The 22,804-nt window shown below is 39.1% G+C and overlaps 1 protein-coding gene across 5 annotated transcripts in view; it reads left to right on the top strand.

Annotated features, from left to right (window-relative positions):
• The window catches only part of LINGO2 (leucine rich repeat and Ig domain containing 2), a 1,524,944-nt gene that overhangs the window by 497,888 nt on the left and 1,004,252 nt on the right, over positions 1–22,804 (top strand). The window lies entirely within an intron of this gene.

The raw sequence follows: 22,804 nt of genomic DNA, 5'->3' as shown, positions 1-22,804 counted from the left end.
TACGAAATCCCATTAATCCACACCCAGCTCAAATGTTACTTTCTCTGTGCAGATTTCACCATGCCATCTAGGGAGAGTGTTGGCCCTGGGGTTTGTGTTCCCATTGTGCTTTATGTTGTTGTGCAGTCGCTGAGTCATGTTCCACTCTTTGCGACCCCGAGGACTGCAGCACGCCAGGCTTCCTTGTCCTTCACCATCTCCCAGATCTTGCTCAAACTCATGTCCACTGAGTCAGTGATGCCATCCAACCATCACATCCTTTATGTATACCACATTTTAGCAACAGTCCAATTAAAGGCAAAGTATTTAAATATGTGTTTATTATTTGGTACATGAACAACATATACGTTTATTTCCATATGTAATCACATTGTCTGCCAGCAGATCTTAAGGTGAACACCTTAGGTTGAATTGTGCTTACCTTATACTTCTTGAGGTGTCAGGGAGAAGAATGGACTCTTGCTGTTCACTGATCTTATTTCCCTCCCATGCTGCTAGGCTGGCTTTCGTATAAGGAAGAAATTTTTCATGGTGGGAAAGATGAAGAGAGTTTCCCATCACACATTTTATTTTTGTGTACCAGAATTCAAAGTACCTGCTTCTTCTTTGCCTCTAGTTATTTGTTACATTTCCTGATACAAATTATAAGCCGTTGCTTCATCTGTTTTCACAGTTGAATCAGAGTCACCTGGATTCCGTGGTCCTTCTAACCCCCCATTGAAGAGTCACTGCGTGATTCACAAGTGAAATGTTTCATTCATAATGCCGTTGAATGGAAGTTGTAGAATCTGGCTTGCAAATTGGAGTTTTAGGCATTAGTGATATATGAGGTAACTAGAGAAATTAGGGAATCAAGGAGGAAATGATCAATTCTCCCCCACTTCAAAAATCTATATATTCAAAAATCTATAGCATGCCTAAATATTACTGTGAAAATACTCGAATTCCCTTTGAGGTATTTCAGCCTTAGTATTTAAAAATGTTTGACAATCACATTTGAATTTAAATTTAATTGAGAATGTTCCTAATGTCGCCAAATAAGAAGTGATATTGAGGTTTTCATTTGTAGCTGTAAATAGTTTTAATCGTTTTTTAGAGCAGGAGATTTTTTTTCTTCCTTTTGTACTAATTTCTCTGCATGCCTGCCAGGTGCTATTTTTGTATGCAGACCTCTCTTTGTTTGCTTCATCAATTGAATGGCAGTGGTATTTGGCAACCTATATTCTTGCAGTCATAATATGATTCCAATGAAATATAGAGTCCACTTCATGCCTCTTACCTTACCAACTGTCTAATAGCATGTAAAATTTTAAGAGATAATGGAGTAATGAAAGGGTTGATGGTTTGTTTTTCTAAATAGGACATATTGCCAAATGCAGAGATGGAAAATTAATGATTTTATTTTGCTCTTATAATGGACAAACAGCTTCAAAAATTTCAACATGCTACCTTTATGGAACTTCTTCATCTCTTCCTTCCTCTTTGTCACAATTTATTTCCAAATGCAAAATGAATAAAATCTTGGTATTGGAAATCACACCTTGGAGATTCTCTAAGAGTCTAACCTTCAAACCTCCTGTTCCTTCTATGGTCCTATAAGAACCTGGTATCTGATTTTCCAGCTTCTGTCAGAGCATTTTCAATTTATGTTTTTCCAACACAGACCATAACAGGACAGGGATTAAGAGAAATAAATGGGCTCTAGAGCCACCTTTGTTTCTAACTCTACCAATATATAGAGTAAGGTCACACTGCTACATGGGTCTCAGTATCCTCGTGTATAAAATGATAGAGCTGAAATAAAAACCTTCTAAGGTCATTTCTAGATTAGCCATTTTATCACTGTTACTATATAGACAAATACACATATTGAAATCTAATTGTTATTACCTTAAAATTAGATTTTTAAAAATATATTTGTTACTGTTAATTCCCTACTGATTTTCTTCATTTTCAAAGAAATAGCAACTAATCTACCGCTCAACATCACCTCACATATATACATATAATGACTGTTTAGTGTTGTTCTTGGTTTAGTTGCTAAGTCGTGTCCCTGACCCCATGGACTATAGCACACAAGGCTCCTCTGTCCCTGGGATTTCCCAGGTAAGAATATAGGAACGGGTTGCCATTTCCTTTTCCAGGGGATCTTCCCAACCCGGTGATGGAACCCATGTGTCCTGCATTGCTAGAAGATTCTTACCACTGAGCCACCAGTGAAGCCCACGTGTAATGATAATAAGATCGTATTTGAAAATTCTAGCAACTGCTTGGAGCCCTGATCTCTGTTCATATGCCGCATTACTGGTTAAATGGCTCAGTACACAGGATAAGGAAGAGTAGAGCTAGGAAGAAATATACACAGTTTGTAAATTATATCCGATGATTACCAAAAAACAGTAGTCACCTGTAACTAGTAATAGGAGCAACACAAGAGAGCAGATGGCCTGTGACAGAGCTGGCAGAAAGAAAGAGGCACCAAGAGAAGAGAATGAAAACTGAGCTCAATATGCTAATGAGAAATATATATACTGAAGAGCAGGAAAGGGCTTCCCTTGTGGCTCAGATGGTAAAGAATCCGCCTGCAATGCGGGAGACCTGGTTTCGATCCCTGGGTTGGAAAGATCCCCTGAGAAGGGAAAGGCTACCCACTCCAGTATTCTGGCCTGGAGAATTCCGTGGACTGTATAGTTAGTTCATGGGGTCACGAAGAGTCGGACATGACTGAACAACTTTCACTCACTCATACTCAAGAGCTGGGCAGGACCTTAGGAGATGCTCCTGTCTCCCTCTTTCACATTGCTGGTATCTTTTAGCTTTCTTTTCATCACTTTGCTCTGTAGGGAGTAGGCACATAATGCTAAACCATTCCAATTTCTAGATATTTATTTCTAGTATAAAAGTAAAAATCCACCTTCTTATAAATTTTACTTCTTGGCCTATAAGCTCTTCATTGCAGCAGTACAAAGACAGTCACTCACAAAACGACTTTCTATCTTAAGTGTCAGTTAAAATGCATACAGTATTGAACTTAGCACATGATACCCAAACTGACCTTACCTCACATTCTGGATCTGAACAACGCGGAGGACAGCCGGGCTACCGAGTTCCTTGACTTCAGTGGCAACAGTCACTTTTTCTTTGTAACAAATGTTTGCCTTGAATTTATTTTGATCACATTTATCAAAACACCCAAGTTTACTTTCTTTCACAAAAGCCTATGAATCATTTAGACCACTTTCCATAATATTCCATCAGAATTAAGCTATGCACATGGAACAAAATAAGGAGTTGGAAGTTATGAGTATGAGATTAGCTGACATAAAAGGTTTTATTTTCATGGTTTTAGAGAAAAGAACAAGAGCAGTAAAGACATATTTTGCTTGAATTTCCCATGCAACTAATGCATGAGAGAGAGGAGGTGGGTAAAGGTAAAATAATACAGTGTTTCCACGCTGCGAATCAGCATCAAGTTAGTGTCACCTCATCCTGCTGCCAGGTAGATTTGCAGTGTTGAAAGCATGTTGTGGGGTGAAAATAATATGTATGTTAGAAACATCTTCCTATGAAATTGAAGAACGAGCAGTGAGGAAAAGCAGTGGCCTCCGTTCAGCAGTTCTGAAAGGTATGCAAAGGTCCACGTGGTTGACTTTAACTGATGATACTGTACACTCCTAGGTCTTCTCTGGTGGCTCAGATGGTAAAGAATCTGCTACAAGGTGGGAGACCTAGGTTTGATCCCAGCGTCAGGAAGATCCCCTAGAGAAGGGACTGCCTAGCCTCTCCAGTATTCTTGCCTGGAGAATCCCAGGGACAGAGGAGCCTGGCGGGCTACAGTCCATGGGGTTGCAAAGAGCTGGACATGATTGAGTGACTGACGAACACTTTCATTTTTCACTTTAACCATGTGTGTGGTGGCACAATGAAGATGCTCTGGTCTATATAGTCACTTAGTATCTTGAAACTAACTGGTGCTCTATCCTTTCAGAGAAAGTGATTCATGTTTTTTAAATAATGAAGGAAACCTCCTCAGGGGAAGACCCTTGCTTTGTAATATATGAACTAATCAATAGCCCAAGATGTTTTGCTTTCTTTCTTTCAAGTCTTTTTTTTTTTTTTTTAATGTGGACCATGTTTAAAGCCTTTATTGAATTTTACAACATTGCTTCTGTTTTATGTTTTGATTTTCTGGCCAGGAAGCATGGACGACCTTAGCTCCTCAGCCAGGGATCAAATCCATACCATCTACAGCCAGGGAGGTCCCTGCATTCTTAACTATGTCAAAATATCAAAGCTGTGACCAAAGTTGATTGTTGACCTACCACAGGACAGCAAGTGGGAGAAGGAATTTGGGAGGAACCAGATCCCAACTAAGATCATGGTATCTGGTCCCATCACTTCATGTCAAATAGATGGAGAAACAGTGGAAACAGGGCCAGACTTTATTATTTTGGGCTCCAAAGTCATGGCAGATGGTGACTGCAGCCATGAAATTAAAAGACGCTTACTCCTTGGAAGGAAAGTTCTGACCAACTTAGAGAGAGTATTAGAAAGCAGAGACATTACTTAGCCAACAAAGTTCTATCTAACAAGGCTGTCATTTTTCCAGTAGTCATGTATGGATGTGAGAGTTGGACTATAAAGAAAGCTGAGTGACGAATAACTGATGCTTTTGAACTGTGGTGTTGGAGAAGACTCTTCAGAGTTCCTGGACTGCAAGGAGATCCAACCAGTCCATCCTAAAGGAAATCAGTCCTGAATATTCATTGGAAGGACTGATGTTGAAACTGAAACTCCAATACTTTGGCCACCTGATGCGTAGAGCTGACTCATTTGAAAAGACCCTGATGCTGGGAAAGATTGAGGACAGGAGGAGAAGGGGACAACAGGATAAGATGGTTGTATTGCATCACTAACTCAATAGGCATGAGTTGAGTAAACTCCAGGAGTCAGTGATGGACAGGGAGGCCTGGCGTGCTGCATTCCATGGGGTTGCAAAGAGTCGGACATGACTGAGCGACTAAACTGAAGTGAGATACCAACTATATGAATTATGGAAATATGTTATAGTTAATAATGCCATGCTATGTACTTTTCCAGTGATAACTACATATTAAAATATTTTTAAAAAACAGATTTTTTTCTAATTTGCTAAAAGGTAGCTAGATGTTCCAGATGTTGCCTTTCCTGAATTCTGATAAAAATGATTGATTTATTTAGCTTTGTGAACTAATTGATGTTATGTAACAGATTTACTGACTGCCATTTTTAAGTTTTAAAGCACAGTGTATTTCAAAGATGGTACATCGTATATTTAATGATGGGGGAACTGGGTTCTGCTGTTCCTGTCTTATCTTTGCTCTTGTGTGAATGTGACTGGAATTTTTATTTCCTCTTCCATGTGCAGGTATAGATTGCCCGCATGCAAAATACTTAACACTGTCTGAATCTAAAGCTTTATTGTATTCACTCTTTATAAATGTAATATTCTTGTATTCTCAACAGATGCTTCATCTAGCTCAGAGCCACTTCATGTGAAAACAGTAAATTAAAAATTCCTTTTCTAGCTACCAAAGAGTAACTTCAAGAGAACACGGAGACATTTTGTTTTGTTTTGTTTCTGCAAAAACAAGTTGAAAAATTCTAACCTTGGCCCTCGGGTATTTCATCAAGAGCGATCTTGAGGAAAAGATCTCTTTTCTCTTTTCAAAAGTAAGATTGTCCCTGTGTTTATGCTCTGGTGTTTCTAAATGAGCTAAAAATTATCTGTATGCTGTTCACTAGTTTCTCTTAACTTCTTGCATTTCATGAGGATCTAGTCCAACCCAATGACACTTTTAAGACAATTAAGTTGGGAAAACAACCTTATAATGTTGACTCACTCAGAGTGATGTCTGCATTAATGGAGAGAGCCGACAACAAGCCATACAGCATTCCCCTCCTTGTTTCCTTGACCACATTGACTCGTAGCCTTGCCGTAAGAATATTTTCTCTGAGTTACTGATGAAGGAAAAATATCGCATAAATTCTTTCATCCATCTAGTCTGTTCTTCATGATTTATGAAGACCTTGCTTGAATCTCACTTAGATTGGCAAAAAGAAACATTTTCCTTACATGTAAAAGATAATACATATATACATATATATATATATACACACATATATATATATATATATATTTGATAAAAGAGGGGGCGGGAATAAATTAACCTAACACAGGAACTGTTTGCTTAAGTAGGAGTCAAAACTGTGGAGTCACAGTCAACCATTCAGTAATAGGTAATCGCTGAAGCAATTAACCTTTATGTGGAGAATGGCTCCATGCCACAGTCAGTCATGTCAGAAAGACTCACATGGACTGTGGACTGTGGAGAAGGGTCCTCTGGGTGCCCATCAAAATTTGACATTCATGATTGCTCTCTAATGTTGCAAGAAGCCAGAAGGAACTGTGGGGTTAGTTGTCAGCAAGAGATAAATCAGGATTTTAAAATAAAGTAATCATGCATCCAGTACCTTGAATTTATGAACTATTCCATGTGGAAGTTACTTGTTTTGCCAGCTTATCAGAGCAACCAGTTACGGCCAAGACTTAATGAAAGCAACTCATAATGGGTCACAAATTTCCAACAAATCCCCATACAATTTCATGAGATTCTCCCTGTCCTATTCTCTGTCCTAGACCAGAAAAAGAAGAAAAAAAATGCCTTTATTCAAGATATCCTCTGCATGAACCTATACTCTTATTTTCCCAAAGTAGGGTACCCTTTGCCTGTGACTTTCTCACATGAAAATAGTGAAATAAAAAATGTATATTTTTGGAGAACTTAAGGGCAAAACTGGGCTTTCCTGGTGGCTCAGTCGGTAATCTGCCTGCAATGCAGGAGACCTGCGTTCGAGCCCAAGGTTGGGGAGATCCCCTGGAGAAGGAAATGACAACCCACCGCAGGATCCTTGCCTGGTGAATCCCATGGACAGAGGAGCCTGGTGGGCTAACAATCCGTGAGGTCACAAAGAGTCAAACCTGACTGAGCAAATAGCACTTTCACTTTCTATGGATAAAGCTACCTCACTGCTGCGCAGCTTGGGCTGCAGCAAATTTTGTTTTCCTGTACTTGACATTCTCATCTCTCTCGAGCACTTTCTCTGTCTTTCCACAACACACAAAGAGTTGTAGAGATTTTAGTTCCTGTGAGTAGAGACCGGTGGTTGAGTATCTTGTAATAGGGCCCTACCTGTTCTTCAGTGTTATCAAGGTCCTTAGCCATCTGTGAAGCTATCAACATTTTAGCAAGTATTTAAACTGTCTGCTTTCCTTTCTTTTTCAAGGATGACTGTTTTCATTCAGTCTCAGTTGCTCAACATGTATATTTCAATGCATATTTATTGAGTAACTTCTGTATGACAGATTGGCAGAAAAGGGAAGAGACATCCATGGTCTGGAATCTCTATACTTTCTCATCCTGGCGTGAATCTCATTTCATCATTATTGCTTGCTTACTTGACTGACAGTCTTCTCTCATTCTCATTTATGGTAACCTCTGTGAGTGCAGGACAATGTCTGTTTTTCTCATCGTTGCATTCCCTGAGCCTAACATGGTACCTGGCACATGTCGGGCCCTTAATAGTTCTGTCGAATGTCTAGAGGAAGGGGAGCATATGGAAAGAAAGAGGTTCAGCTGACTCACCTGATTATAATATCTCCTTATACATTTTTTCTTTTGAGAAGATGTAAATACTCTATGGAAAGATTATAGCTACCGGTCAATTTAGTAACATTTGAATTTGAATCAGTGTCTTTTTAATCTTTCTTGAAATTTCCACCCATTATTTAGTATTCTCCATATTGCTATAGGAAAGGCAAGGCTATTAAATAACTATTTCTCAATGTTAGAATTTGGGGTCAGTTACTTTAATTCAAAATTTGCATGAAAAAAGTTTTTTTTTTTAAATTTGATTTGTGCACTAGCACATAAAATGTAAGAGGAAGAAAGAAAAGGAGAGAGAAGAAATCATGACCACCTCCTTTACGCTACATTCTGCTCTTCTCCACGTGGTGGACATTTTCCTACCACAAGGATGACCAAAGCTCATTTCTTCCATGCAAAAGCTGGGGGCTCATTTATAGGTAGAGTTTGACTTAGAACCAAACAATTCATGAACTGACTTCTTCAGAATCCCTGAACTATGGACCTCATCGGGTCTTTAATAAACAAGCTGACTCTTTATTTGGTGAATCCATCAGACATCTGCTCTCTGAGTGCTTCCCATGAGCCGGGTACTGGTGACAAAGTGATTGCTGATTCCCTTTCTCAAGCATCTCAAATATTATTCTGGATTTTGAAGCAAAATATGATGTTTCAATTATTTTTCCTTTGTCTCTGGATTCATGTCAATGTATGGCAAAACCAATACAGTATTGTAAAAATAAAAATTTAATTAAAAAATAAATAAATCACTAATAGACTTTAATGGCATAAGATTTTTAAAAAATTCTTTCCCCAATGTATGAAATATTAGAAAATGTCATAAAATTTCAGATAGGCCAATATCTTTACATGGAGAATAAGCTGGGATGGACCAATTGTTATCAGTCTGAAAATTATTTCTTAGAAGAACTCAATCATGTAATTCTTCTTCGGGAGAACATTAGATTTATGATACTTGAAGCTACATAGTTCAATTATCTTATTTAAGACTTAGGGTATCTGATGCTGAAAGAGGTCCATGGCCTTCCCTGAGGCACCTAGAACATAAAGGACAAAGACCTATCTATATCTTTGATGTCCACTTGGTATTTAAAGAAGCTGGTATGCCATTTAGGGAACTGTGAGGCAGGTCATGAATTCTGAAGAGCCAGAAACTAAGTACAGGTGTTTCCAGTATTAGCATCGTGAAACCTGACGCCCACAGTAGTGATATTCGTAAGGAGAGATGATTCCTACTTGAAGTGGCTAGGGCTTCCCTGGTGGCTCAGACAGTAAAGCGTCTGCCTGCAATGCAGGAGACCCAGGTTCGATTCCTGGATCGGGAAGATCCCCTGGAGAAGGAAATGGCAATCCACTCCAGCACTCTTGCCTGGAAAATCCCATAGACGGAGAAGCCTGATAGGCTACAGTCCATGGGGTTGCAAAGAGTCGGACACGACTGAGCAACTTCACATCACTTGAAGAGGCTAAGCCACTGTTTCCTCAAAATCAAGTAATGGTGCAGCTGTGTCATGCTAGAGGGCAACAACCCAATTAGCATGTTGTTCCCAGGGGTACAAAAAAGGGTTCACAAATAATTTGCTTATTTAACACTTTGCTCCTGTGTGGTCTTCACATGAAAATCAAATAGACAGCGAAAGTCAAGGTCCAGCGGCTTCATTTTGAATGAAGATATACAGCTGTTATACATAGTGAAAGTGAAGTGAGAGTGAAGTCGCTCAGTCGTGTCTGACTCTTTGCGACCCATGGACTGCAGCCCACCAAGCTCCTCCGTCCATGGGTTTCTCCAGGCAAGAATACTGGAGTGGGTTGCCATTTCCTTCTGCATACATACATAGGGAAAACAGTAATTTTCTTTTTATTAATTTGATTTGAAAACCCTACAGGTTTTTGATTCTTTCCCTGTTTTAAGTTTGAATTTTGCAATGCTTTTTGTTCTAATTTGGATATTCCCGAAAATAGTTTATTTCAGCTCTTGATCACTGCATATTAGATTGCAGATTAATTGTGCTCCCTCTGCACATTTAGCAGATATGCAGGCGTTCAGTCTGTAATCTGGTTTTAGTGACCTCTAGTGCCAGAAAAGTTAAATTGTTCTGCTTCAATTTAGTTCAGAGTTGGGTTCAGAGTTACTGAGCTTGGAACAGATTGTCTTTTTAAACATACAAGTCAGTGATATCACTAATAAATCAAGGAATATGCCAATCTTATTTTCTGTGATATAAATGTATGTGTGTGTGTGTGTGTGTGTGTGTGTGTATAATATGCATGTGTGGGTGTATGTGTGTGTAAGGAAGAAATCCTCATTTTTTTTTTGCTCTGGAACCAAGCATAATATTTCTGTGGAGTACGTCTTGTCATTTCGCCAAATTCAACTAATAAAAAACGTAATTATGTATTTCATTTCAAGAGGAATCTGCATTTTCTTCTATTCAGAAAATTGTTTAGGAAGAGGTATCTAAACTTATTCCAGCATCATTTAGATATTTATGTTGTATAGAAAACCTTTCTGAGAAAAGGAAGTTGTTCTTGCTACACAGTTCATATTCTATTGTCAAAAATAGATCAAGCTCACAACTACTTAAAATGTTTTAAGTTTTGGTTTTATAAAAAGTAAGAAAGTATACATTAAATTAAATGACATTTGGTTCACATATATAAAATTTATTTTAACCTGTTGAAAAGTTTAAACTGAATTATATTCATAACTGTATTGCATGGGAACCATATCCTTTTGTAATTTTAAAGCAAATTAAAGTAACTATCCATAGATTTGCACCCAGATATAGTCTGAGTTCCATGGAATGCTCAATGACTGAAAAACTTCTACATTTAAAGTAAAGTCTTTTCATTTCTTCATATTTGACCCTCTCCCTAGTCAAATTGCCCTCTATATGTGCCCTTCAGAGTCCAGTTTTGGTACTTCAAGTATTTGTTTTCATTGAGAACTAAATATCATCTGACTATTTGGCCAAACAGTGAATAATCAATAATACTGTGCAAACATGTCACATGAATAATGAATAAACCTAAAAGCTTAGAGATGCAGGCTTCTGGTGGTGGGATTTGGAAGGAATTATTTGGTGTGCATCCTCCCATTAAATAAGAAAATGCTGAAATTTCACCAAATTGCAAAAATCATCACTATCATCACACTGATCTTTCTTTTCCTATATAAACAATGCACAGTATCCCCTTACCTTGTAAAAATAGCCATCCTTCAAACAGTATATCTTTGTCGGTTTTATTGTTTGATGCTCTTATATAGCTGAACATTATATTTATTATTATTATTGTTTGGATAACATTTGCTCACTCCTAATGAAGGCAACTATTGTGGAAGGAGTTTAGAAACAAGAGGTTTGTATCCCAGTTCCATTTCAGTGACATTACATTGTCGGTGAATTAAACAGGTCCAGATTCACCTTATAGATTAATAAATAACACTGCCATCTTAAGCATATTACTTAAGTATTTAAGCCTCAGAGTTCCTCTTTGACTATTTGTATTAATCCACATGGCATGCAGTTTTGAAGTTAGCTTTCTTTAAAGTATCATGTGGCAAGGTGTAGCCCATTTATTTCTGCCTTGCCTACAAAGCCTGTCATTCATAAGAAAGAAAGAATATATTACTCTCTGAAAAAAGAAAGAAAAACAAAGAAAAACAAGATTTAAGGAAAATGCAAGGCCTAGAAGAAATGGGGTATGCTTTCAGCTCCAATGGGCAATTTTCAAGGGCCATTTAGTAATATCAATAACTGCCTGGAGCATGGTTTCCCATTCATTTCCTGAAGAATTGCTAAGCCTGGGTCTCATTTTACTGCTCATTCATGTGTGCTCATAAGTAGCCCAAAGTGATGCCGATGTTACATACATGCAACTGGTCCTCAGTAGAGAGCTAGTTTCTTGCCTGAGAGGGCGGATTTTCAAAAGGGGAGCAACTAATAGTAAAGATGTCAGAGGGAAGAAAGCTAGTGAATTGCTCAGGCAATGCCTCCAGAGGCATATTTTTATGAATGCGTTAAGACTGGGATCTGACTGGATTTTACAAGATGAGGAGCAAGATTTTATCAATTACTTAAAGGAGACGGAAGCAAGTTTTGCTTATAGTAATTGATCCAAGGAAAGGAAATGCAAAAGTTTGTCTATGTGGCCTTAAAAATAGCTGTGAATAGAAGACAAGCAAAAGGCAAAGGAGAAAAGGAAACATATACCCATTTGAATGCAGAGTTCCAAAGAATAGCAAGGAAAGATAAGAAAGTCTTCCACAGTGATCAATGCAAAGAAATAGAGGAAAACAGTAGAATGGGAAAGACTAGAGATCTCTTCAAGAAAATTAGATACCAAGGGAACATTTCATGCAAAGATGGGCACAATAAAGGACAGAAATGGTATAGAACTAACAGAAGCAGAAGATATTAAGAAGAAGTGGCAAGAATACACAAAAGAACTATACCAAAAGGGTCTTCATAACTCAGATAACCATGATGGTGTCATCACTCATCTAGAGCCAGACATCCTGGAATGCAAAGTCAAGAAGGCCTTAGGAAGCATCACTACAAAGAAAGCTAGTAGAGGTGATGGAATTCCAGTTGAGCTATATCAAATCCTGAAAGATGATGTTGTGAAAGTGCTGCACTCTATATGCCAGGAAATCTAGAAATCTCAGCAGTGGCCACAGAATTGGAAAAGGTCAGTTTTCATTCCAATCCCAAAGAATACTCAAACTCCCACACAGTTGCACTCATCTCACATGCTAGCAAAGTAATGCTCAAAATTCTCCAAGCCAGGCTTCAACAGTATGTAAACCATGAACTTCCAGATGTTCAAGCTGGATATAGAAAAGGCAGAGGAACCAGATATCAAATTGGCAACATCCATTGGATCATCAGCAAAGCAAAAGAGTTAAAGAAAAACATCTATTTCTGCTTTATTGACTATGCCAACGCCTTTGACTGTGCGGATCACAACAAACTGTGGAAAATTCTTCAAGAGATGGGAATACCAGACCACATGACCTGCCTCTAGAGAAACCTGTATGAAGGTCAGGAAACAACAGTTAGAACTGGACATGGAACAACAGGCTGGTTCCAAATTGGAAAAGGAGTATGTCAAGGCTGTATATTGTAATCCTGCTTATTTAACTTCTATGCAGAGTACGTCATGAGAAACACTGGGCTGGATGAAGGACAAGCTGGGATCAAGATTGCTGGAAGAAATATCAATAACCTCAGATATGCAGATGACACCACTCTTATGGCAGAAAGCAAAGAAGAACTAAAGAGCTTGATGAAAGTGAAAGAGAAGAGTGAAAAAGTTGGCTTAACGCTCAACATTCAGAAAACGAAGATCATGGCATCTGGTCCCATCACTTCATGGCAAATAGATGGCGAAAGAGTGGAAACAGTGAGAGACTTTATTTTTTTTTTGAGCTGCACAATCACTGCAAATTGTGACTGCAGCCATGAAATTAAAAGAGATTTGCTCCTTGGAAGAAAAGTCTGACCTAACCAGACCGCATATTAAGAAACAGACACTACTTTGCCAACAAAGGTCCATCTACTCAATGCTATGGTTTTTCCAGTGGTCATGTATGGATGTGAGAGTTGGACTTTAGAGAAAGCTGAGCATTGAAGAATTGATGCTTTTGAACTGTGGTGTTGGAGAAGACTCCTGAGAGAACCTTGGACTGCAAGGAGATCCAACCAGTCCATCCTAAAGGAAATCAGTCCTGAATACTCATTGGAAGGAGTGATGCTGAAGCTGAAACTCCAATCCTTTGGCCACCTGATGGGAAAAACTGATTCATTTGAAAAGACCCTGATGCTGGGTCATTGAAGATGGGAGGAGAAGGGGATGATAGAGGACAAGATGGTTGGATGGATCACCAACTTGATGGGTATGAGTTTGAGTAAACTTAGGGAGTTAGTACAGTCCATGGGGTCACAAAGTTAGACAGGACTGAGTGACTGAACTGAACCTAATTGACCTTAAAAGGTGAGAAGTATAAACCAGTTGCCAATTTATTATTATTGTTAAAAAAAATGATAAATGAGAGGCCCTGAAAAATAAATGAGAGGCCAAAGAATTGATGCTTTTGAACAGTGGTGTTGGAGAAGACTCTTGAGGGTCCTTCGGACTGCAAGGAGATCAAACCAGTCAATCCTAAAGGATATCAGTCCTGAATATTCATTGGAAGGACTGATGCTGAAGCTGAAACTCCAATACTTTGGCCACCTGATGTGAAGAACTGACTCATTGATAAAGACCCTGATGCTCAGAAATATTGAAGGCAGGAGGAAAAGGGGACCGCAGAGGATGAGATGATTGGATGGCATCACTGACTTGAGCAATTCGGTGAGTTTGAGCAAGCTCCGGGAGTTGGTGATGGACAGGGAGGCCTGGCGTGCTGCGATTCATGGGGCCGCAAAGAGTCAGACACGACTGAGCGACTGAACTGAACTGAGAAACTGAACTAAACTAAACTGAATGGAGTGACTTGTGCTAAGCCCCACGTTAGTAAACCTGGTGCTTGCATGCTAAGTCACTTCTTTGTGTCCTATTCTTTGCAGCCTTGTGACCTGGAGCCTGCTATGGCTCCAGTTTCCTCTGTCTATGGGATTTCCTAGGCAAGAATACTGGAGTGGGTTCTCATGCGCTCCTCCAGGGGATCTTGCCCACCCCAAAACTGAACCCACATCTTTTGTGTCCCCTGCATCGTCAGGCAGATTCTTTACCACTGGTACCACCCGGGAAGCCCTTACCAAATACCTAATGTAATTACAATTTCAGCCTCTCCCAGGAATGTAACCTTTAACTAGTCAGCCTGGAATTACCGAGTCAGCACTAGTGAGATAATCTGTCTGATATATTCTGACCTTCTCTGAAAGGAAGGTGACTGTACCTGAAACATTTAACTCTTTTCTAGAATCACTTCCTCACCTACCTCCTTTTGCATATCAAAGTCATCTATTTTGTACATTTTCTTGGCACCCCTTCCAATTCGCTATTTTGGAGGCTGGCTAACCGATTATAAATCTCTGAAATATAGGCAGTTAGATCTTCAAAAGAACTCCATTGAATTTTGTGTTTTAACAATTTATAGACGAACTATAGCAATTCCCTATTTATTATTCAAGGTGTTCCTACTCATATATAGATATTTAAGAAAATAAATTATTAATTCATTTCCCTTTTATTCAACACATAATCAATGAGTGTCTGCAGAGTATTGTGCTAGCCATAAATTGTAATAGTTAATAAGGTTGGTTGGTTTGGTTTAATTACTTAGTCATGCCTGACTCTTGCGTCCCCATAGCCTACAGCCTGCCAGGCTCCTCTGTCCATGGGATTCTCCAGGCAAGAATACTGGAGTGGGTTGCCACTTCCTTCTCCAGGGGACCTTCACAATCCAGGAATCAGACCCAGGTGTCCTGCATTGCAGGAAGATTCTTTACTGACTGAGCTATGGGGGAAGCAACAAGGTAGTTATAGTTAACTCAACATTAAAAAATCTAAGATCATGTCATCTGGTCCCATCAGTGAAAGTCACTCAGTCATGTCTGACTCTTTGCCACCCTATGGACTGTAGCCTTCCAGGCTCCTCTGTCAATGGGATTCTCCAGGCAAGAATACTGGAGTGGGTAGCCATTCCCTTTTCCAGGTGTCTTACCAACCCAGGGATTGAACTCAGGCCTCCCACATTGCAGGTAGATTCTTTACCATCTGACCACCAGAGAAGGTCTCATAGTAATTAGAAGAGGAAAAAGTGGAAGCAGTGACATGTTGTTTTTGGGGGCTCCAGAATCACTGCAGAGAGTGACTGTAGCCATGACATTAAAAGATGCTTGCACCTTGAAAGGAAAGCTGTGACAAACTAGGCAGCGTATTAAAAAACAGAGACACCACTTTGCTGAGAAATGTCCACTTAGGCAAAACTATGTTTTTTCCAGTAGTCACATATGGATGTGAGAGTTGGACCATCAAGAAGGCTGAGCACGAAAGAAGTGTTGCTATTGAACTGCGGTGCTGGAGAAGACTCTTGAGAGTCCCTTGAACAGCAAGGAGATCAAACCAGCAATCTTAAAGGAAATCAGCCCTGAATTTTCATTGGAAGGACTGAAGCTGAAGCTCTAGTACTTTGGCCACCTGATGCAAAGAGCCGACTCATTGGAAAAGACCCTGTTGCTGGGAAAGATTGAAAGCAAAAGAAGGAGGATGTGGCAGAGGATGAGATGGTTAGATACCATCACTGACTCAATGGACATGAATTTGAGCAAACTTTAGGAGACAGTGAAGGACAGTGGAACCTGGCATGCTGTAGTCCATGAAATCACAAAGAATAAGACATGACTTAGTGACTAAACAAAAACAACAAACAAGGCGGATAAAAATCCCTGCCTTCCTTGAATATTCAATTTTTCATAACTATAGATAAGTAAAAATATTGTGCCAATAAAATGTGATAAATACTCTGATGTGTATAAATGTAATGTTTTACCAAACTGTTCATAGTTACTGCAAAGATTTTTTTTCCTAGATATATCCTAGAGAAATTTCAGGATTATAAAACTTAATATTAATGACATAATAAAGCATCGTAATAGGTGATCTTTTTAAAATTCTTGCTAATACCACTTTAAACACATCAGAGCACTAAATGTCACAACTTTCCAAATGTTAGTTATCGTTGTTATTCCCATTTTTTTGATGATTAGATTTAGAGTTAGATTAAGTAAGTTCCCTTCAGTTCAGTTCAGTCATGCCCAGCTCTTTGCAACTCCATGGACTGCAGCATGACATGCTTCTCTGTCCAATCACCAACTCATGAAACTTGCTCAAACTCATATCCATTGATTTGGTGATGCTTTCCAACCATTTCGTCCTCTGTCTTCCTCTTCTCTTCATGCCTTCTATCTTTCCCAGCATCAGGGTCTTTTCCAGTGAGTCAGTTCTTCGTATTAGGTGGTCAAAGTATTGGAGTTTCAGCTTCAGCATCACTCCTTCCAATGAATATTCAGGATTGATTTCCTTTAGGATTGAATGGCTGAATCTCCTTGCACTCCAAGGGACTCTCAAGTTTTCTCCAACACCATAGTTCAAAAGCATCAATTCTTTGGCACTCAGCTTTCTTTATGGTCCAACTCTCACATCCATACATGACTACTGGAATAACCATAGCTTTGACTGCACAGACCTTTGTCAGCAAAGTAATGTCTCTGCTTTTTAATATGCTGTCTAGGTTTGTCATAGCTTTTCTTCCAATGAGTAAATGCCTTTTAATTTCATGCTGCAGTCACCATCTGCAGTTGGAGCCCAAGAAAATAAAGTCTATCACTGTTTCTATTTTTTCCCCATCTGTTTGCTATGAAGTGATGGGACCGGATGCTTCCCACAAATTCTAAGTGACTTTTTATTTAGTGGGATAGTAAATAACATCTGGTTGATTCCACAGCTCATACTTTTAATGTATGTTTACCTGCCATCACAAAAAAAGAAAAAACATGAACAGGAATGAGGAGGCTTCAGTCACAGAAAGAGATAGCCAAACCAGAATCAGATATCCTGTGTCTAACATTAAATGCTAGAAGGTAATGGAACCATGCTGGTAGAGTTTTTAGCATCATTCTTTTAATGCATATTATTGCTACCAAAATGTGTTTTTTAAATTTTCTCTTGAAATTTATTCACATTGATTTTAATTCATGAGGTTGATCCTTTAGTAAGCTGGTGCTATCTGTGGGATCTTTCTACGGATCTATATAAGCTACCCCAGGAAAAAAGGGAGAATTTTCAATGTGCAAATCAATGAAGTAAGTCTCAGAGTATATCCTATTTCCAGTGGCTAGTTGGGCAATTTGTAAGACTTGATGATAAGATCAGCATGATAGCAAATGACCTTGAACACTGGGTAACACTTACAGTTAGTTGATCCTTGTCTATGAGTCAGTCAATGTCTTAAGTTATTCCATTAAACTAGGATGATTTTGAAAATACAGAAGCAGAGTAAAGGGGAGTGAAGCTAATGGCAGAGATGCTATCCTTTGATCTGATCAACAGTGAGTTCCAAGAGCACCTGCCAATTTCCTTTGTAAAATTCGTGCAAAGAAATGACAATCACATTTCTGTCTCTTTCCCATATGTCCTATTTTCTCTTATGCCATATAATTTATTGACTTGAATATATTTACATAAATGATGTATAATTTATGTCAGCATATACTAATAAAAATTTATGGTTTACAGAGAATTTTCCTAACTTACCATTCATTTTGTTATTGAGTTAAATTTAACTCAACACACAGTGGAAGCCTACAGTGTAGAATTCTAGCAAAACAGGATACTAGTGGAAGCATACTTTTGTATCTTTTCAAATCCCCATATTTAACGACAGAGTGACTGATAGGAAAAGCAAACATCTATGGATAGCACTTTTAATGGAGTACCAGCAGATTTAGATAAGACAGCAATAGCCCCAAGATATGCATGGTATGAGTATCTGTGCAAGAGGAAGTATAGAGAATCAATGAGAAGACTGAAGATCTACAATAGGAGAATACCCCCAGAGGCAAAAGCAGTACCTGGAAAGAATCAGTAGCTCCTCGATAGTGAGAATAGCTGCTAGAAAGAGATGGGATTTCACCCACTGCAATCACAGATGAGTATAAGTGGCATTCAGTAAGATGATCTGAAGGGACTGGAATGATCTAGATTTATTGAACTCTCAAAATTGAACAGCCAGAGAACTCTTCTCCAGAAATGTCTCACACTGAAAAGAAACTTTTGGGAGTGAAATCAACAAAGAACTGGACAGAAAATGGAATTAAAAGGGAAAAAGAGTCTAGAAGAAAATCAGGAGATACAACTGAGAACTTTAAGAAAGCAAGCCACCACATGTGTCACATTACCCAAAAACAACAGAAAAGGGAGCTCAGTGAAGTTAGGAAATCGTTCTGGAATAAACATTCTACTAAAAGCTTTAAGGAAAATAATATTAAAAATGTGGCCACAGGACTGGAAAAGGTCCGTTTTCATTCCAATCCCAAAGAAAGGCAATGCCAAAGAATGCTCAAACTAACGCACAATTGCACTCATCTCACATGCTAGTAAAGTAATGCTCAAAATTCTCCGAGACAGGCTTCAGCAATATGTGAACCATGAACTTCCAGATGTTCAAGCTGGTTTTAGAAAAGGCAGAGGAACCAGAGATCAAATTGCCAACATCCGCTGGATCATAGAAAAAGCAAGAGAGTTCCAGAAAAACATCTATTTCTGCTTTCTTGACTATGCCAAAGCCTTTGACTGTGTGGATCACAATAAACTGTGGAAAATTCTTTAAAAGATGGGAATACCAGACCACCTGACCTGCCTCTTGAGAAATCTGTATGCGGGTCAGGAAGCAACAATTAGAAGTGAACATGGAACAACAGACTGGTTCCAGATAGGAAAAGGAGTACGTCATAGCTGTATATTGTCACCCTGCTTATTTAACTTCTATGCAGAGTACATCATGAGAAACGCTGGACTGGAAGAAACACAAGCTGGAATCGAGATTGCCGGGAGAAATATCCATCACCTCAGATATGCAGATGACACTACCCTTATGACAGAAAGTGAAGAGGAACTAAAAAGTCTCTTGATGAAAGTGAAAGTGGAGAGTGAAAAAGTTGGCTTAAAGCTCAACATTCAGAAAATTAAGATCATGGCATCTGGTCCTATCATTTCATGGGAAATAGATGGGGAAACAGTGGAAACAGTGTCAGACTTTATTTTTAGGGGCTCCAAAATCACTGCAGATGGTGATTGCAGCCATGAAATTAAAAGACACTTACTCCTTGGAAGAAAAGTTATGACCAACCTAGACAGTATATTCAAAAGCAGAGACATTACCTTGCCGACTAAGGTCCATCTAGTCAAGGCTATGGTTTTCCCTGTGGTCATGTATGGATGTGAGAGTTGGACTGTGAAGAAGACTGAGCACCAAAGAATTGATGCTTTTGAACTGTGGTGTTGGAGAAGACTCTTGAGAGTCCTAGGATTGCAAGGAGATCCAACCAGTCCATTCTGAAGGAGATCAGCCCTGGGTGTTCTTTGGAAGGAATGATGCTAAAGCTGAAACTCCATTCCTTTGGCCACCTCATGCGAAGAGTTGACTCATTGGAAAAGACTTTGATGCTGGGAGGGATTGGGGGCAGGAGGAGAAGGGGACGACAGAGGATGGGGTGGCTGGATGGCATCACTGACTCGATGGACGTGAATCTGAGTGAACTCCGGGCGTTGGTGATGGACAGGGAGGCCTGGCGTGCTGTGATTCATGGGGTCGCAAAGAGTCGGACACGACTGAGCGACTGAACTGAACTGAACTGAATATTAAAAATGAACAACAGACAAATAATGAGGACAAAGCCTAATACATCAAGACTGTATATTGTCCCCCTGTTTTTTTTAACTTATACATGATGCAGAGTACATCATGCAACATGCCAGGCTGGATTAATCACAATTTGGCATCAAGATTGCCAGGAGAAATATCAGCAACCTCAAATATGCAGATAATATCACTCTATTTCACAGAAAGCAAAGAGAAACTAAAGAGGCTCTTGATGGAGGTGAAAGAAGAGAGTGAACAAGCTGGTTTAAAACTCAACATTCAAAAAATGAAGATCATGGCTTCTGTTCCCGATCTGATCATGACAAATAGATGGCAAAAAAGTGGAAACAGTGACAGACTCTTTTCTTGGGCTCCAAAATCACTGCAGATGGTGACTGCAGCCATGAAAGGAGAAGTTGCTTGCTCCTGGGAAGGTAAGCTATAACAAACCTAGACAACGTATTAAAAAGCAGAGACATCACTTTGCTGCCACAGGTTCATATAGTCAAAGCTATAGTTTTTCCTGTAGTCATGTATGAATGTGAGAATTGGACCATGAAGAAGGCTGAGCGCCAAAGAAGTGATGCTTTTGAACTGTGGTGCTGGAGAAGACTGTTTAGAGTCACTTGGACAGCAAGGAGGTCAAACCAAGGAATTCAGTCTTGAATATTCATTGGAAGGACTGATGCTAGAGCTGAAGCTCTAATCTTTTGGCCACCTGATGTGAAAAGTCGACTCTTTGTCAAAGACCCTGATGTTGGGAAGGACTGAGGACAGGAGGAGAAGGGGCGACAGAGGATGAGATGGTTGGATGGCACCTTTGACTCAATGGGCATGTGTTTGAGCAAACTCTGGGAGATAGTGAGGGACAGAGAAGACTCGCATGCTGCAGTTCTTACGGTCGCAAGGAGTTTGACATGGCTTAGTGACTGAACAACAAGAACAACAACATAAAAACAAGCAACAGACAAGTAATACGGGAAGAGAATAAATAACAAGCATTATAATTCAAGAACGTTGTTTTTAAAAACCTGTAAGATATATACTTAATACACTTGTTCCTGAAAATTATGGTGTTATATATCCAAAATCAAAATTTTCTTATAAAATTATGATGTTTAAAAGTGAACATTTCTTTGGGCATTTGGGGGAAAAAGGCATATGACTTGAAGGGAAAACTGAATTATATTGTAATAAAAATTTTAAGAGCTAGGGTTTATTAGCAAAAAGAAAATTACAGTAACAAATATTCAGGAAAATGAAAATGTATGTGAGCCAAAGATATTTTATCTAGTAACACCTATACTCAAGTAGAAAAGTCATAAAGATATTTGGCAATAAAAACTTAGAGCATATTCTCTTACTGAGGTCTTCCTGAAGAATTTACTAGAGATGTTTCACAGAAGCAAAATGCCCAGAGAAACGCCAATAAGTATCAATAGCAGTGAACATTAAATATACTTCTTTGCGGAATATACTTAGGACTGCCCTAATGGCTCAGTGATAAAGAATCTGCCTTCAGTGCAGGAGCATCAGAAGACTGAAGTTTGAACCCTGGGTTGGAAAGATCCCCTGGAGGAGGGCATGGCAACCCACTCCAGTATTCTAGCCTGGAGAATCCCATGGAAAGAGGAGACCGGTGAACTACACTCCACAGGGTCGCAGAGTGTGACACTACTGAAGCGACTTAGCCCACATATAGTATGTACTTGGGGCTTCCTAGGGGGTGCGAGTGGTAAAGAACCCCACCTGCCAGTGCAGGAGACATAAGAGAGACGGGTTCAATTCCTAGGCTTGGAAAATCCCTGGAAGAGGGCATGGCAACCCACTCTAGTATTATTGCCTGAAGGCTACAGTCCATAGGGTCACACAAAGTCAGACATGACTGAAGCAACTTAGCACACACACATAGTATATACTTACCTATAAAACTAAGATCAAATTATAGGTAAAATAGAGTGATATATATCTATGGTTATATATATATTTTGACAATGTAAAAGTAGAACAACAATTACATTTTTAAGTAATGAGAACAGAATAGAGATTACAAAACTGGTAGCTCAGATAGTAAAGAATCCATCTGCAATGCAGGAGACCTGGGTTCAATTCCTGGGTTTGGAAGATGCCCTGGAGAAGGGAAGGGCTACCCACTCCAGTATTCTTGCCTGGAGAATTCCATGCACAGAGTAGCCTGGTGGGGTCACAAAGAATCAGGCATGACTGAGCGACTTTCACTTTCTTTCTGAATACCAAAAATAATAAATCTGTTAAAGATTATAAGTTGTAATGATAGTACTGACAGTCACACTAGTAACTGTATATTATAGGATAAAGTAAATGACACACTGTAGAATACTCTAGTTCTATCCAGGTCTTTGAAAGCATTCTCATTGTGGAAAAAACTAGCTATATGTGAACTGTTATTCTGAGTCTACCATGTATATAGTCTATGTTTAGAATTAGATAAAGCATATGAAGAATTATGGGATACTTCAGTTCTGTCATTTTGTTGCTAGTGAACAAAGTTCTTGCTTTGTTGTAAAAAAAATTGGAGGTGATGTGATAGGTAAGGAGTGGATGTATTTAGGGAGAAACCCACTCCAAAGACATCCTATAGGCTATCTCAGAAGGAGAGAGAGAGCCCTGAAATATGGCATGGTAATTTTTTACTGGCTCGGTAATTTTGTGAGCTAATGAATGGTTAGCCTGATATCTGCCATGATGC

This window comes from Ovis aries, chromosome 2 (genome assembly GCF_016772045.2).
Source record: "Ovis aries strain OAR_USU_Benz2616 breed Rambouillet chromosome 2, ARS-UI_Ramb_v3.0, whole genome shotgun sequence".
NCBI lineage: Eukaryota > Metazoa > Chordata > Mammalia > Artiodactyla > Bovidae > Ovis > Ovis aries.
The sequence above is the reverse complement of the archived record's forward strand: the minus strand, read 5'-3'. Positions and strand labels throughout refer to the sequence as shown.